The sequence below is a fragment of the Sceloporus undulatus genome, chromosome 5 (genome assembly GCF_019175285.1).
Source record: "Sceloporus undulatus isolate JIND9_A2432 ecotype Alabama chromosome 5, SceUnd_v1.1, whole genome shotgun sequence".
NCBI classification, from domain to species: domain Eukaryota; kingdom Metazoa; phylum Chordata; class Lepidosauria; order Squamata; family Phrynosomatidae; genus Sceloporus; species Sceloporus undulatus.
The window spans coordinates 148,078,787-148,095,306 of record NC_056526.1 but is presented as its reverse complement, the minus strand read 5'-3'; the positions used below and the strand labels follow the sequence as shown (position 1 = coordinate 148,095,306).

Below are 16,520 nucleotides of genomic sequence, written 5' to 3'. Positions count from 1 at the left end.
TTTGTTCATGCTTACAGCTCAGTCACTCCTTGTCTTATCTAGCATTTAAACAACAGTATAAGGCTGGGTTGTCAACTCTAATTTTTCTCCTCCCTTCTTGGTTGGATTCCATCCTGAAGTGTGCAGACTATACAGGTGGTGTGTGTGTGTGTGTGTGTCAGATTTGCCCTCAAATGCAAGGCATCTTATAAAAAATTAAAACACATACAGATTAAAATACACATAGAGACTTGAAGACAGGCCTAATACCCTAAAGGCACCAGATCCATCTGATCTTGATAGCTAAGCAGGGTCTTATTACTAAGATGGGAGAGCACCAATGAATAGCAGTTGCTGTAGGGTACAATAACATCCAGAATCCATAAAACAGTGATACCTTTATTAAGACAACCAACATGCACAAAATACAGGTGCTGTAGGCTGTATTTCAAAAGAAGGAACTGCAAAACCACCTCTGAGTATGGTTTATGGGGTTGCCATAAGTCGACAAGTGACTTGAAGGCATATACACATACACAAGGTACGTGCACACAGAGAGAACATACAAAATGGTTGTTAAAATGTAATTAAGTTATCTTATTATTTTGTAATAACAATTTATTGGGCAGCTTCACTTGACATGGAGATGATTTACTGCTATTAAGTCAGAGGTAGGATGTCAGATTGGATCTGGGACGAGGCTCCTGTAACTCTAATCCTTAATAGAGCCCAGAGCACACAAATCTCCATCAAGTGGGATGAGGGTACTTGTCCGCCCGCTCCGATCAAACCCCGACTTTCAGCTGTAGCAGTCTCCTTCCAGCATTGCCTTGCTGGTGGATAGTGGGCTGTCTGTGAAGAAGCACTCAGCTCTATTCTTGTAGCCAGAGGAATATTGGAATCATTAGTAGTGTTGAAGAAAGGTTCAACACTTGGTCCAGTCAACTTTTGTACATGGAATGAAAGGGGAGGTGCCATCTTGTTTTTTGTCTCGAGGAGCAAAATGCTTTGGACCAGCCCTGCCTTGCTGAGCTCTTCAGTATCAGTGAGTAGAGTAGGGCACAAGAAGCTATTCTAGACTCAACAGAGACTTAATATTAATATGTGCTGCCCTTAATCACATGCAACTTTGTATGCTCCTGTTAAAGCAATACTGGCCTTTCTAAAGGAAATATAAATCCTTTCAGGTTATGATTATCTGTGACAGATATTCCTGTTATTACAATTCTATCTGAAACACTTTAAAAAAAATCTAACTACCTGTAGAAATGCCACCAATTAAGCCAGGGGTGTAACTCCCAGCATTCCTCACCATTGGCTATATTGGCTAGTGATAAGATGCAAATTGCAGTCCAACATCTGGAAGGTCACACTTTGCTCATCCCTGAATCAAATGCCATATTTGACTGAAATTCATTGTAATCAACATACAGCATATATTCCTTGACATATGGAAAACAAAAAAATAAGCAAACAATAGAACACCAATGAAAACAAAAATTGCAATATAAGAGGGGAATAAATGATAGAACTGTAAGGGTTAATTCGAAATCAGTGAAAACAGATCCTTTGGGATCAAATTGGACCTAGATAGGTTGTGAGTAACATGTGCCATTCATTTCAATAGATCTGTTCTAGCTGGAATTAGCATTACAGAACCATGTTCACATCTTTTATGGCTAATTCTAGAACAGGAATGGGAGCTGAACAGACACAGATGTTATTGTTGCAAGCCCCAGAAGCCCTAGCCATTGGTGAGAAATGCGGAGAACTACAGTCCAACAACATCTGGAGGCCTGCATGATTCCCATCCCTGCTACATGAGATGCTACATCTCTGTCACTACATAATACAGAAGCCCAGATATCTTCAAAGTTCAAACACAGGACTTTTCTGATTGCCTTTTCTTTTTATGTAACAAATACATAGCATGCTGAGATAGGATGTTGAGCCATGAAATAATGATATCAGAATGTTTATGATGAGCTTGGCATCACTGAAGAGAAAGTGTTACTATATTTCTTTTTGAAAAGGATTAATGACTCTGGGGCTACTGGTGAGCCCAAGGACAAACAATTTCCTTTGCTGAACTTGACCTTCCTTGGCTTTGACTTCAAATAAAAAATACTTTACTTTGCATCTTCAGCTTTGCTGTGGGAGCCAAGTGCCCTGTTCCTCCAGGATTTGAGGCACCTACATAGGAAAAAAAAAAACCCTACACTGTGATTCCAAGCTGATGAATGTGGGGGAAACAGTGCCACCACCATAAATTATAACCTTTATATCTCTCATAAGCACATACTAAAGAATCAGGAAGAAGAGGCAAGGGACATCCTTCATTTTACCAACTGTCAATAACAGGAGTGACTACTTAAACACCAAAAGAAGAAATACATCACCAATGAGAGTAAGGAAGAAAAAAGGACAAAAGAGGGGGAAAGGATGACATTAAATGAACACATTCTTATATATTATACAGAAGCAGATTTAGAAATAATCACTATATTTAAAGGGAAACACAATATATTCACAATATAGCAGTGAACAGTGTGATCAGAAACCTTGTATGGCTTTCAGTCTTCTGTCCAAGCGTTGACAGCTAGCATGTCTCACAACCTTTGCTCAGCTACATCAGGCTGGGTTCCAAGCTGGATGGGAGAACAGATACGATGCTGCTTACTATGGATTTCTCAGATAGGTGCTACAAGTATTTATGGGCACCATTCCTTTCTGCTTTCCCTTCTTATCCTTTTCCATCTTTAAGCTGAACTAACAGCCTTTGAAAAAGAGGACACCTTCAGACAATAAACTGTCCTCTGACAGCCCTTGAAATAGACAACCTTCCTCTCAATCAGCCTGATAAACAATTATAGAAGAGTATGCTAAGGGTCACCAAATGACACAGTCCTCTTCATGCATTTTTGAATGAGCAGGCCCCTGTGGTCTGAGGGGTCTACTCAACTTGCCAATACAGGGCAACACACACACACACACACTGCTCAGACCATGGAACATTCCTGCAAAGTTTCACAATTAAGCAGGAATCTTCCAAATTTGATATTTGTTATTGTTGTAGGCTGTTAAGATCCCTAGGATCTGTTTATGAGCCGCCCGGCCTCCCCTCTGTTTAGCTTCCATCTAGGGATAAGCTTCCCTGCCATGGGACTACCAAGAGAGGACTTTGTCTTAGATATCATGATAGAAGCAAGGCAGGACAGAAGAACAGCAAGGAAAAACTAAAGCAATTTTGGTGGTTCAGTTCTAACTTCTACTTTTCCTTGCTTTCCTTTCATTCTCAAGTTGTTGTTGTTATTTAAATATCAAGTCTAACAGCAATCATATACACCAGGGCTGGGGAAGACGTGAACCTACAGATGTTGCTAAACAGCCTTGGATTAATGGGACTTGCAGCTTCACTGTCCAGAGGAGCAAACATTGCACACCTATGGTGTACCCAGTATCATACCCATGCATCCTCATTAGGAAGGGCCCATCTACATTGTTTTTTTTTAATTGCTTTTATTGTTTTATATATATATATGTTAAGGAAAAAGCCACATGGGTTATACAGTAAGAGAAATAAAAGATGTATGTGAGAGTCAGAGTGACTCAGCAGAAGCCAATGGAGAACCACACAGGTGTGAATGGTAAAGCAATTAACAGGTCCAGAGTGCCAAGGACAAGAAATGCATAGTGGATAATTGGACACACCTGACAATTGTTAAGTGGTCAAGGCTGAGATGATGAAATCATTAATTGTGGGATGAACAAGGAGAACCAATGGGAATGATGTACACGCCTACTGGGTGGAAACAGACAACAGTAGGTGGTACCATGATATGGCTATAATAATGACTATACATCCCAGTGTATTTTGTGGGTTGTAGTTGTGAGTAGTTGGATTGGAGAGTGAGGAGTTGAGTATTGTTTGGAGCTGTGTATATAGTAGAATAAAGTAGATCTTTTATATAAGACTACTGAGTTGTCTGGTGTCTTGGGTGAAGCTACAAGAACCAGCAGGACCCTGGTGAAGAAGGGTGAAGACTTCTGTGGAAGCAAGAGTGAGAAGGCTTGGAGAGTTTGTCGGGGTCTTCAGCCTATTCTCTGTAACTCTGCTAAGCTTTAACCACTGGCCAAAACTGGTCAGTGTGGTGCACAACCAGGTGGTGAGTTCCAGGCCAGGTGAAGAGCCACAACTCCCATCATCCCTGACAATATATATATATATATATATATATATATATATATATTACAAAAATCATAAAGTATTTCCAAAAAGAACATAACACTTTGGCATAGTATTTTCTTACATAGTCACATAATAATATTCTTGTGTCTTTGTAATGTTATTATTACTTTATAAAGTAAAGAAAAGAAATATGATGAAAACATTCCTCGTTTTTCAGTTTGTATATTGTATTTTATATTCTATGATTAAAACCTTCATTTACAGGGACCACTTTCCCTTGATTTTACCCCATTTTTTTCCCATTTGTCTGATTTGTACTTCCCATTGCTAATATTGTAAGTTCATCCATTATAATAAACTCGTGTACTTTATATTTCCAGATCTGTATATCTGGTATAATGTCTGTTTTCCAATATCTTGCGAGTACCATACGTGCTGCCGTAATCATATAGAGTATTATATTTGTTTGGTCTTTATTGAACTTGTCATCAATAATATTTAATAAGAACAACTCAGGATTTAGGGGGATATTGGTTTCCAATGTTTCTTGTATTTCTTTATGAATTTTCCTCCAATATTTTTGAACTTCCCTGCATTTCCACCATGTATGATACATTGTTCCGATTTTAATTCTGCATTTCCAACAGAGGGGACTACAGTTCTTATTCATTTTAGAGAGGCATGAGGGGGTTAGATACCATCTGTGAAATATTTTAGCAAAGTTTTCCTTAAGAGTATTGCATCTGGTGAATCTTTGGGTATTTTTCCAAGACTTTTCCCACGTTTCTATAGCGATTGTCTTTCCTATATTTTGCATCCATTTTATCATAGTTTCCTTAATTAGTTCATCTTGCATTTCAGTATTTAATAATAGTTTATATGTCTTTTTGATAAATCCCTTTTCTCCTCCCAAAATGATTTTGTCAAACTCTGTCCATTTTGGTTCTATCCCTCCCAGATTGGTATCCTTAATAAATTCCTTTCTTAATTGTTCATATTGTAGCCAATTCAATTTTACCCCTTGTTGCTCTAATTGAGAATGGGTCAACATTTCTGTTTTTCCATTAGTTGTTCTCAAATAATCATTATATTTCAGCCAACTGTGTTTCCCCTTGTAATCATTTTTATAAAGTGCCTCCTGAGTTGAGTGCCACCTTGGAGTCTTTGAATATAGTAATTCCTTATATTGGTTCCATGTTTTTACTAAGGCTTTCCTTACCATATGATTTTTAAACTTTTTATCATGTTGGTCTTGTTGTAAATACTTGTGCCATCCTGCCTTAAGGTCTGCCCCCTCTAGATCCAGTAATTTCTTATCTTCTAACAATATCCAATCTCTTATCCAGAGTAGATTACATGCTTTATAATAAAGTTCTAAATTTGGTAGGCCCATTCCACCTTTTTCTTTTATGTCTTGTAAAACCTTCAATTTTATTCTTGCTTTTTTCCCTCTCCAGATAAATTTCTTTATTTCCTTATTCCAAAGTGTAAACGTAGATTTGTTTTCGATTATTGGGAGCGTTTGAAATAAGAATAACATTTTGGGAAGGGTACACATTTGTATTGTTGCGATTCTACCCATTAAGGATAGATTCTTGTTATTCCAATTATTGAATTCGTTCTTAATTTTGTCCCATACCTTTCCATAATTATTCTTATATAAATCTTTGTTCTGGCTGGTTATTGTAATTCCCAGATATTTGATTTTTTCCATGATTTGAATTTGGGTATTTTTCCTTAATTTTTCTATTTCTTTTAATGTTAAATTCTTTGTTATAATACCACATTTGCTTTTATTTAATTTAATTCCTGATATTTCGCCGAATTCCTCAATAACTGCTTCCAAGTGTTTTAAGCTATACAAGGGATTATCTAAAAAGATTACAATATCGTCTGCATATGCTCTTAAAGAGTATTTATGAGTCTGAATTTTAGGTACTGAAATCCCTTCTTTAGCTTTAATTTTTTGTATTAATATTTAATTTAATACAAATTTGTATTAAATTTTGTATTAATATTTCCATTACAGTGATGAATAGCAGGGGTGAGAGCGGACAGCCTTGACGTGTTCCTCTTGAGATTGAGCATTTATTAGATCTTTGACCTACTTGACCCCATAAGCATACACATGTTGAAGATGGGGTGATTTGCCAAGAAAACCCCTTGATACGTTTGCGTTAGGGTCACATAACAATGACAACAAATGAACAAGAGCTCCAAGTTATCCTATCATCAACAGCCTTGCTCACATCTTGCAGACGCAGGGCCATGGATTCGTAGAACGAGTCTACCCATCTGTAATAGTCCCCCTCTTTTCCTACTGCCTTCTACCTTACCGAGCATTATTGTTTTTTCTAGGGATTAATGTCTTCTTATGATATGGACAAAGTCTATTTTAGTCATCTTGGCTTTTAGGTAGGGTTCAGGCCAGATTTGCTTTAGGATGCATTTATTTGTCTTTTTGACAGTCCATGGTGTCCACAGAAATCTTGTCCAGCATCACATTTCAAATTACAATAGTTTATTTTCTTATCAGCTTTCTTCACTGTCCACCTTTCACAATCACACATAGAATTTGGAAATATGATGACATGGACAATCCTAACATTAGTATTCAGTAATATATCTTTGCACTTCAGGATCTTGAATCCTCTGGCCAGGGTTAAATGCAGCATTAGTCTGACCAATGAAATCAATGGGACTTGTGTTGCTTGTGGCTGACATCAGTAAGTCTATTTTAGTTGGGACCATCAATGAATTTAGCTCGTCGTCTTTATCTTTGTGTGTGTCCATGCACACAGGCACAAAAAGAGAGTCTTGTGACACCCAGGAGACTAAAACATTTATTGAAATAAAATTTTCCTCCAGTCCCCAAATTTCAAGTATAGCAGTAAGTTAAAACTTCTGTTGAGCAACAGAGTTTAGGCATCCAAAGAAAAAGGACAGGCAAAGTTACCAAGAGAAATGCAAACAGAGCAAACAGCAGACATGGAAAACACTTTTCAATATTCTGGTCCCCTCAATATTTGGAGAATGAAGGAAAATTAAATTTGGGTGGAGGGATGAGGAAGACGCACAACTTTATCACATGGGCAAAAAAGACAGAAGCATAGGATGCTTCCATCAATATCACACAGCAACGTGTGGATTATCACATGACATTGTTCAATACTGAGATCATCACGTGAATAAAGAGGAATTCTAGCCCTGGATTTTATTCACGGGACTTTCCCGTGAATAAAAAGCAGCACTAGAATTCCTCTTTATTCGTGCGATAATCACAATATCGCGCAACATCATGTGATAATCTTTGCCTTATTGTGTGATATTGATGGGAGCATCCTGCTATGATCCTGTCTTTTTTGCCCATGTGATAAAGCCCACAGTTCTTACCTAGGATGACAATGCCCTCAGTTTGGCTCCTGTGTAACTTCACATCTGGTAGATATGGTACTTGAGTGAAGCATAATTTAGGGCTGTGGAGGGGGGCAGAATAGACTGAAAGGGATAATGTTCATTTCTAAGGAGATGGGCCAGTATGGAGAGGAGCCTCTCAGGTAGGGAACAGGCAGGCGGAAGGGAAGGGAGGAATCCTCCTTCACCTCTTCCTCCTTCCTCTTCTCCTCTTCCTCCTTCTCTTCCTCCTCCTCCTTCTCTTCACTCTTGTCCTTCTTCTTACTCCTCATCTTCCTCCTCCTCCTCTTCTCCTACTTCTCCTCCTTCCTCTTCTCATCATCCTTCCTCCTCCTCTTCTCCTTCCTCTTCTCCTTCTCCTTCTTCTCCTCCACCTCTTTCCTCCTCCTCCTTTTCCCCTCCTCCTCCTCCTCCTCCTTCCTTTCTTCTTCTGCTGCTTCTTAGCCTAGGAGAGAGAAAGGCAAAAGGGACGGGGCTGTTCCGTTTAGCCAGCCAGGCCTTCCTCCTCGGGGCTGGGCATTTGGAGAGGATCCCTAACTCGGCGGCCTAGTACTGAGTGTCTGTGTGTGTGTGGTTGTGTGTGAGTGTGTGTATATATGTGCCTGTTGTGTATTGGCAGCGCAGTAAGTGGAGGCTGGGTGGTTGCGACTCTCTGACGCCAGTGAGACCAGATCAATCCAGGAACAGCGGCGCAGCGCCGGGAAAGCAGGAGCGGAGCAGGGGGGAAAAGGAGGAGAAGAAGAAGAAGAAAGAGAAGAAGGAGAAGAAAAGAAAAGAAAAGCCAGGACGGAGAAGGAGGGGAGGAGGAAGGATCCCTCCAATCTGCCCAGAGTGGGGCGCCTTTTTGTGCATGCTTTTCCTTCTTCTTCTTGGAGCCTCCTCCCAACTTCAGCCGGTAAGACCAACTCTTCTTCCTTTTCTCCTTTCTTCTTCTTTCCTTCCTAATGGATCTGCTCCCCTTCTTTTGCAAAAACCTCTCCTCCATCGTCGTTTGTTTCTTGCTCCACTCCCATTTTAGTCCTCTTGTCCCCGAAAAGGCCTTGGAAGAAGAAGGAGGAGGAGGAGGAGGAAGAAGAAAGGGGGTCCCTTTTTCTCTCGACCCAGGGGTCCTCCTTTTTCCAGGACCTGTCCTCCATTTAAACCTTCTGCCCAGGAGAGATCACAAAATGCCTTCCATTTTTAGCACGGCTGGGGTGGCCAGAGGTTCCTCCTTTTCCAGGACGTGTCCTCCATTGCAACCTTCAGGAGGGAGTCCAAAATGTCTAGAGGTCCTCCTTTTCCAGGGCGTGTCCTCTATTTCAACCTTTCCTCTCCAGGAGGAATTCCAAAATGTCCTCTATTTTTAGCACGTCTGGGGACGACGACCAGATGTCCTCCTTTTTCCAGGACCTGTCCTCCCTTTCAACCTTCAGGAGGAATCCTCAAAAAATGTCTAGAAGTCCTCCTTTACCAGGACGTGTCCTCCATTCCATCCTTGTTCTGTCCAGGAGGAATTCCAAAATATCCTTGCACTTTTTAGCATGGGGGACTAGACGTCCTCCTTTTCCTGGACCTGTCCTCCATTCCAACCTTGCTCTGTCCAGGAGGAATCCCAAAAAAGGCCCTCCATTTTAAGCATAAGGGTGAATTTACATTCCTAGAGGAGTGCTTTCAAGCCTTTTGTTTTTGGTGCTGGTGTGTGTCCCACAGTTTTTCCTTGAACCTCCTCCATTTTGTGGTGCCTTGGCTGTGAGGCCCCTATATCTTTTCCATTCCCTTTATCTGTCTGGATAAAGAGGAAAAAAGGAGCAAAAGGGTTTTATATGGGGAGCCTGAGTTCCCCTCATGATGGCGGCGAAGGCCTCAGTGAAGGAGTCAATGGTTGTTAACTTCGCAGCCTTCAAAAGTTTTCTCTCCTTTTCCTTCCCTCTCTTTGTAGATGGAGGCCCTTTTTGGATGGTGCCTTCTTCCCTCTCAAAGGCCTGGAAGGAGGAATACAATCGAAATATACATGAAATGAAATAAAAATATACCCTTCCCCCACTTTCTCTTGGCTGCTTTTTTGTGTTCAAAGGCCAAGTAAACTTCCACAGCTTTCCTTTTCCCAAAAACTTCCCATTATAGTTTCTCCATAGTCGGCAGAAAAGGCTGGGTTTTGCCATCTGAAAGAAAGGAAGGAAAGAAAGAAAGAAAGGCCCAACCGACACAATGGAGTAGTATTTTTATTTCTGGACTCCAGAGTTTATCACACTGAGGCGTTAGTTTTGGCATTAAAGAGAGATTAAAGCGTGTTTTAAAGCCTCCCACAAAGAAAGCGGAAATGGCGAGTAATTGCGCAGATGGTTTTCGCACACAATCGATGTTGGCAATGCGTCGTCGCTGAAATCCCAAAAGTAAAAAAGATGCGTGTTAATGCGTCTTTGTGACCGCTTTAATGGCGGGTTTATGCATGACGCCGTGTGAAATCATTTTGCGTAATTATGCTATTGTTCTGGGATATTTGTGGGAGAAACTCCCAATCTGCTTTGTGTGATAAACTTTTCACGTTTGATGTTTCTGAGGCGTATGAACCCCACCACCATCATCATCATTTCAGGCCCAAAACACACTGCAGAAATAATCCAGTTTGAGACCGCTTTAACTGCTAGGGAATGCTGGGAACTGTAGTATATTGTGGCACCACAGCTCTCTGAAAGAGAAGACTACATGTCTCCCAAAACTACAGTTCCCAGGATTCCCTAGCATTGAGCACTGGCAGTTAAAGTGGGCTCAAACTGGATTATTTCTGCGGTGTGTTTTGTCTCCCTAGTAGCAAAGGTTTTCCACTTTGTAATGTTCCCCCCTTCTTTCTTTTTCTTTCTTTTTTTTTTTTTTTGAAATTTCCATTTATTAGAGCAGTGGTCACTCTTTAAGTGATTTTGGACTTCATCTCCCAGAATTCCAGAGTATTCGCCAACATGCCTGAGGCTTCTGGGAGCTGAAGTCCAAAATCTCTTAAAGGGCACGCTTTGGGGACCACTGTTTTAGAGGGACAAGACCCATTGTCTTATGTCTGTGGATTGAGGAAATGGCATTCTAGGCTAAACATCTTACAGAACTACAAATCCCAGAACTCCATATTATTGAGCCATGGCAGTTGAAGGCCCAAAACACACTACAGAAATAATCCAGTTTGAGACCGCTTTAACTGCTCTGGCTCACTAGGGAATCCTGGGAATTGTAGTTTGTTGTGGCACCAGGGCTCTCTGTCAGAGAAGGCTAAATGTCTCACAAAACTACAGTTTCCAGAATTCCCTAGCACTGAGCCAGAACAGTTAAAGCGGTCTCAAACTGGATTATTTCTGCAGTGTGTTTTGGACCATCATGGTGTCAACCTGGATTATTTCCCATCAGGCTGCATCCACACTGCAGAAATAATCCAGGATTGACACCACTTTAACTGCCATGGCTCAATGTTACAAAATTCTGGAAACTGTAGTTGTGTGAGACTTTTGGCCTTCCATGTCAGAGAGCCCTGGTGTCACAGCACACTACAAATCCCAGAAGTCCATAGCATTGATCTATGGCAGTTAAAGTGGGTGTCAGCCTGGATTATTGGATGCAGATTTTCTCACTCAGCATCTAAAATATCTACCTTTTTATTCCAGAAACCATTATAGGATTCCCAGAGAGGTTGTGGGAAAGCGAGAACACTGGTTTTCTAGCCCTTTGTTAATAGTTGATGAAGCTGTGTGTGGGCTGACTTAGTTCTTCCTTACGCGGCATAAATAGGAATCACTGCTTTAATTTGAGGAGTGGCTTCAGGAAACGATTGATCATTATTCTAACTAAACATACATTCGGGGTGGGGGTGGACTCAAATTAAGGAACATTTAATTTTTGCTATCCCATTTCCAGCAGCGGTGGCTGCCTCCCTAATGACTGAAATGCAGATGTCACTCCTAGGTTAAGAGTTTCTTGGTGAACAGGCATATTGTAAATGGGTCGAGGATGAATCACTCCTGCATACTAATAGAAAGCTGCTCTTAATTAAACTGAACGTGCATCCGGAGTTTATACTTGAATTGCAGCCTCTCACGAAAATGCAAAAATCTGTTTTAAATGTTACAGTTAGAAGCTGCGTCAGTTCACTCCTGCACTCTGTATGCCTTTTTGTCTCTTTAAGAATGGCAGCTGAGTAAGTAAAACCCCACAAAGATTTCCCCCCCCAAACATTTGGCTGCTGAGAAGTAACATGGAAGATCATACTCTTCCAGGCACTTAGCTAGCTTAAATTTATGAGTGATTATTTTTCTAAAGGCATGTTACACCTAGAAACAGACAGCAGATATCTGCTGAAGACTGAAAGCAACTTAGGACCACTTCTGCGTTGTCTGTTCTCAAGAGGGCTTTGAATTGCTCTGGTCTTTGATAACAGCAATACCTGGAGGACCTTTTGTCCTCAAAACATAACTAACTGGGTCTGCAGGATACATGTTAAATCAGAAGCGCAGAGAACCTTACAATGTGTCCTAGCTATCTCTACAGATAAGATCATTTTAGTTCAAGGCCAGATTGGGTTACAAGGGTACTGATTTGTCCTTGTGTCAAGCCTGACCCTTTCTTTCATTCTCTCACACAAATGTAATCAAATACCATTCTTTTTTCTGATACCCTTCTTCCTGCTTTTGAGTTCACACACATATGCATACGATCTGATGACTTTAAATACCTTTGAGAAGCATTTAGAGAGGCAAAGATAATGCAGTTGGTCCTCCACATTTGTGGTTTTGGCTTTTGCGGATTTTATTATTTGTGGATTTGATTAATGTGTTCTCTGTAGGAATCTTCAAGTCCTCCAGCACAACTCTGACAGAAGTTGGCCATAGAGTTGTGCTGGACAACCTAGAAGTTCCTAGAGAAAACACTTTTCTAGACATTAAATGATTCTGTGATCAACTTCTGGCAGATGTTGACCATAGAGTTGCACTGGAGGACCTGGAGATGCCTAGAAAGGTGTTCTTTCTGATAAAAAGAATAGTTTTTATTTGTGTTTTTTCCACGTTCATGGGGGTCCTTCACCCATAACCCCAGCAAATGTGGAGGGACCATTGTATAGGCCACCTTTCTCCTGGTGCCCTCACATACATTGGACTGCATCCCCAGTCATACTGAAGAAGATCAGTGTTCATAATGGTGATGGGCAGGATGAGCGAACCTCTAAGGCTCCAATCCCACATTTAAAAAAATTATGTGGGAGAAAGTTAGAATGCAAATTTAGAAACTAAGGCACTTGCATTTTTCATCCTGCCTTCCCCTCCTTCCCTTCTGTTAATGCACATCTGACGCCATTCACAAATTATGCTCTTCCTGCTTCAAATATCACCATATCCTCTTGAGCCAAAGTGGGAGAGAACATTTTCCCACCTGCTCATACCGGATGCTACCTTATACTGCCCCATGAATAGACTTGGATATGATCCCACTAACTGATAGTTTATCCTATCCCATCATCGTTTCCTTCACCGCTCCCTCCTCTGCCCCTTTAGAACTATAAAACTGATGGGGGAAGGATACTTGTCCATGTGCATAACCTTTTGAAAGCAAACACACACAGTCCACCTCCCCTTCTTAGAACAATGGGAAAAGGGTAGACAGGAAGGATTTGTCTAACACTGGTAACACTAGTACATATGTTCCTTCTCCATCCCCTCTTTTAAAATACTGGGTGGAGGGGAGTGCATCTGTAGACAGACAACACAAAATTAAGGAAAGCTGAAATGTGATTGTAAATCCAGAGTCCTGCATGCCTGACAGTCCCTTTTAAAATTGCTTGTTCTGTTGTTTTTAAAACAGCATATCTGACTTCATTGCTTGTGTGCTTGTTGAGGAATAATAACTCAGAAGTGCTTTTACATGTATGAAGTCTGTGTGTATCTTAAAATGAAAGCATGGCAATTATTATTTCCAAACCAATTTCTCACTGCATTCCAGCTTAACACGTGTAAACAGAGGACAAGATCAGCCTAGGGAGAAGGTAAACTTGAATTAAGCTGTGCTGGCAGTGCAGCAGCCCTTACTGTCAAGTATACGTGCTGTCTTCTGGTGTGTAATCCTGCAAGGCTAATGGAGGCATCATCTAGGCTTTATAAATAATGTAAGCTGTGTATAATGTGGACTCCCCAGAGACTTCAGAGAGCATCATTACTTGCCTTTCCAACCTGCTGTAGATCTCAAATTGACTTACGGCAGTGAAATGCAAAATGATACATCAAGATGACATGAGGGGGTCAGCCGGTGAGCTTTTTTGTTCAGTTATTATAATGAAATATATTATGATAGTAAGTATCAGAATCACTTGACAATATTCTTCCTTTGTGTGGAATATAGAGGTGAATTTTCAGAAGTGATTCATTGTAAAAACAGCCTGTCTTCTTTTTTTAAAAAAAAAACCCTTTTAGTGCTTTATTTACTTTATGTTTATATATGCCACCTTTCTCCCAGAGTGGTACCCAAGGTGTCTCACGAAAGGAATCAATTACAGTTAACCCTCCGTATTTGCGGATTTGATCAATTTGTTCTCTCTAGGAATCCCCAGGTCCTCCAGAGAAATTCTGCTGAAAATTGACCATAGAGTTGTGCTGGAGTATCTAGATATTCCTAGAGAAAACACTTCTGTAGGCATTTGTAGGTCCTCCAGCATGATTCTGTCTATGGTCAACTTTTGGCAGATGTTGACCATAGAGTTGCACTGGAGGGCCTAGAGTTTCCCAGAGGTAGGTCTCTTAAGTAAAAATGTAGTGTTTTTATATGGATTTTTTCCCCCACTTTCACGAGGGTCCTGTGGCCCTAAACCCCTCGAATGTGGAGGGACCACTGTAAAATCTTAACAATAAAGTTAAAAAAACAACAACAGTTACAATCATCCAATTTAAAACAACATAAAGCATACAAAAGTTAAAAAATAAATAAAACACCCACCCCAATAAGAAGCCTCCCTGTGAGCAATTACATATTTGTCTTTGGCTGCCAGAAAAAGGAGATCAGGGAAGGGGGCCAGCCTAACTTTGGAAGGGAGTTCCAGAGAGTGGAAGCAACCATTGATAAGGCTCTCTCTTATGTCCCCACCAAGAGAGCTGTGATGTTGGCTCTTGTGGGACTGAGAGAAAGCTTCCCCCATAGATCATAAGATTCTGACAGGTTCATGTGGGGATATAAGGTCTTTCAGATAGGATCCCCATAGGGCTTTATAAGTCATGGCTAGCACTTTGAAACCTATGTTGAAATCTAAATTGGCTTAAGAGCTTATTGAACTGCAGATGTTGACCAAAGGTAGGAAAAACCCTTAACTGTTAAATTGGCATAAATATACATTTTAAAACTTGCCTTATCCTAGCATTCTATAGTGGATCACCAAACTCTAACTGCAAAGACATCAGGTCAGTTGGTTTGAACACTAAAATATTGGGAGATCTACTATGAGATCCCTGCTCTGTTTAGATGTTCAAGAGGTGGCCTCTGGCATGTGCTGCTTCAGGCAAATGTAACAAACCTAATGAGAGCTGTTATATTTGCAGGCAAACATTTCACAGTTAATTCAGCCTGCATATGCAATATACTTCCTGGCAATTATAGTGCTATAGAAAACCACAGTTTCTGCTCTGAGTATCAAATAACAATAAGCAAAAGTAAATTGTAAGTGTTCTGTTCCCCCCACCCCTTCCCTACCTACCTCTGTGGCTTAGTGCAGTTCTAGGCATAGCTAGATTCCTGCCTATAGCAAACCTTAGCAATGATGAATTAAGTTATTAACAGAGTTGGAAAAGTGAAAACTTGATTGGTAGATGATTACAAAAATGCTTAGGCCCTACGGATTTTGTTGATGTGAGATGATGTGCCCATCAGTTTGAGTTAATTCAGAAAATGACCTAACCAAAAAATAAAATAAAAAATAAACAGTGGTGATAGGATATCAAAATTTATGAAATGACTTTCTTCTTGAAGCCTTGTATCTGGTAAGCACATGCCCAATCATGGTTCCAGATCAAAGAGTTGTGGGATAATAATAATAGGATTTATTTATATGCCACCCAATCACAGGGAATTAAAAAAAAATACTGGATTAGTAATTGGTCTTTCCAAACTACATTGTTATATATCCAGCTGTAGACTCCAGGATGTACTATGCAACAAACAATGAGAGTTTTGAAGGCAAACCCTTTTGGGACAGAAGAGGTGAAAATGAAGATTTGGGGAATACTAGTAGCATTTGGAATTTTGACAGATTAAAGGAAGAGTGTGATTACTGTTTCTTTAGGAAAAGGAATTCATTTGAAGAACTTGAGGCAGTCTTTAAGTATTAGTTAAACATTAGTTAATTCATTCTGCAAGTTTTGAATAGCCCTGCAATACCCTGAAGGCACCAGATCTCATCTGAGCTTGGAATCTAAACAGGGTTAGCATTTGTTAGTACTTAAATGGGAGACCACCAGAGATTTTCAAGTGTTGTAGGCTATTTTTCTGAGGAAGCAATTGCAAGCCATCTCTGAAAACCCTATGCACTTTAAGGGTTAGCATACATCAACAAACAACTTGAAGGCACATACACAAACCTACTTGGGTTATCATGTTCATGGAAAGAGTTGGTAAACCATGCTGAATTGATGAAATGTAAAAGTCCTAATAAGCTGTGGCTACACATTTACTTTACTGTTGGTTTTTGGTGAGGACTTGTGGATAAAATTGGGATTAGAATCATAATTCAAGATTCCTCAGTCTTGTACTTGATGACATGCGTGTGGCACCTAGCATTTCTCAGTTTTTCTTGTCATCTGTGAAAGTGTACTTAGCAAATCAGATTGTTTTTCAAAACAGGTTGGTGCAGTTCTCTTTCTACAGTGAACATCACATGTGATGGATGTGGTTCCAATTCTAATTCTGGTTTAGTCCTTAGTTTGCCCCTTTCCTCCCACAACCTCTC

General features: G+C 40.3%; 1 protein-coding gene and 1 long non-coding RNA gene across 5 annotated transcripts in view; one reads left to right on the top strand and one right to left on the bottom strand.

The window, feature by feature from the left end:
- Positions 1 to 473: 473 nt before the first annotated feature.
- LOC121931770 lies at positions 474 to 7,851 on the bottom strand. Its single transcript, XR_006104205.1, has 3 exons — positions 7,562 to 7,851; positions 2,541 to 2,627; positions 474 to 2,172 (listed from the first exon to the last, which is right to left on the bottom strand). It is a non-coding gene; the product is annotated as an uncharacterized LOC121931770 (long non-coding RNA).
- Positions 7,852 to 8,019: 168 nt separating this feature from the next.
- SMAD1 (SMAD family member 1) overlaps positions 8,020 to 16,520 on the top strand; it is a 58,674-nt gene continuing 50,173 nt past the window's right edge. For 3 of the 4 annotated variants that reach the window (XM_042468949.1, XM_042468950.1, XM_042468952.1), the window contains exon 1: positions 8,021 to 8,477. The gene's annotated coding sequence lies outside the window, so the exon portion shown is untranslated. Of the gene's footprint in view, positions 8,478 to 16,520 lie in introns of all 4 variants that reach the window. The other variant, XM_042468953.1, reaches the window with a different exon arrangement.